Source organism: Rana temporaria, chromosome 3 (assembly GCF_905171775.1).
Source record: "Rana temporaria chromosome 3, aRanTem1.1, whole genome shotgun sequence".
In the NCBI taxonomy this organism is placed as follows: domain Eukaryota; kingdom Metazoa; phylum Chordata; class Amphibia; order Anura; family Ranidae; genus Rana; species Rana temporaria.
Genome location: NC_053491.1, coordinates 87096409 through 87097566, shown reverse-complemented (window position 1 = coordinate 87097566; position 1158 = coordinate 87096409). Strand labels below are relative to the sequence as shown.

At 36.9% G+C, this 1158-nt stretch overlaps 1 protein-coding gene across 1 annotated transcript in view; it reads right to left on the bottom strand.

Annotated features, from left to right (window-relative positions):
- Nucleotides 1-560, bottom strand: part of LOC120931431 (proto-oncogene Mas-like) — a 56559-nt gene extending 55999 nt beyond the window's left edge. Inside the window, exon 1 of the mRNA XM_040342858.1 lies at nucleotides 160-560. The gene's annotated coding sequence lies outside the window, so the exon portion shown is untranslated. The remainder of the gene's footprint in view (nucleotides 1-159) is intronic.
- Nucleotides 561-1158: the final 598 nt, after the last annotated feature.

Sequence of the window (1158 nt, the reverse complement as noted above, 5' to 3'; positions counted from 1 at the left end):
ATCGATATCTATCTATCTATCTATCTATCTATCTATCTATCTATCTATCTATCTATATATATATATATATATATATATATATATATATATATATATATATATATATATATAAAATATTTAAATATATATTTATACATTTGGAAATTTTGGATAACTCACCTTACTGTCCTGATCCTTGTTTAGTTTTTTCCCTCCTGCGGTTGTCTTCAAATCTGTGTAAACTGGAACGTATTAAGCCTGTTTACGTTTTCCAGATACGGGAGCAGATATCAATCCATCAACTTGCCGACCTGAGTGTAGCTTAGTCCATGTATCAGTGCTTTTAGTTTACAATTGTGTACACAGTGCTCTGTTGGTAAAGTTATATCACGCCCACTCTTACTAAAACAAAATTAATGCCATTAATGCTATTCAGGTATTACACAACCCCTGTGGCTGGAATGACATAGCATGTGTTCCATGTCCCCTCCTTCCTACCCTTTCACTGTAAATCGTTCATCTCATATTCAGTACTATTACGACATCTGTTTGTTTGGATCACATGTAGTCTGCAGATGCATTTTATGTACAAAGGGAATTCCACCCAATTTAATGCAACAGATACAGCACTGAAAGACTTAGAGGGGATTATCAGCTCTGCGTCAGTATTATATATAAAGTGCCAGGCTCAAGGGATACGTCAGCCTAGAGAGTATTGATGGAATATGCCTGATCAATCTAACACACTCTAAAAAGGTAGAATGGTGTCCATTGTCCCTGGTTTGTGGAACCATTCCTAAGAAAATCACAAATACAGTAAAAACTTTATGTAGAGATTAGGTGCTTGGTTGAGTTTGTATTATCTTGTTTCAGACAATAAACCTTCATTTAAAAAAAATATGCACTACAGTCCATTTAACATGATTTCCTATGGAACACGTTCTGTAGTGCAAATCTGCAAAATGAAAAAAGCACTAAAAATGAATAGGTGTGACTCCAGACTTACACACTGTACAGTAGATCTGAGAGCTGATTGGAGGGAATGGATGGAGCACACAGAGACAGGTCTGAGGCTGTTAATCACAGACTGTGCGCTGGACCTCCCTCCCCTGTCAACCTTGTAGCTCTTGGTGTCAGGGAAACTTGTCAGAAGTGACTCATACAGATAGCAGAGGAACG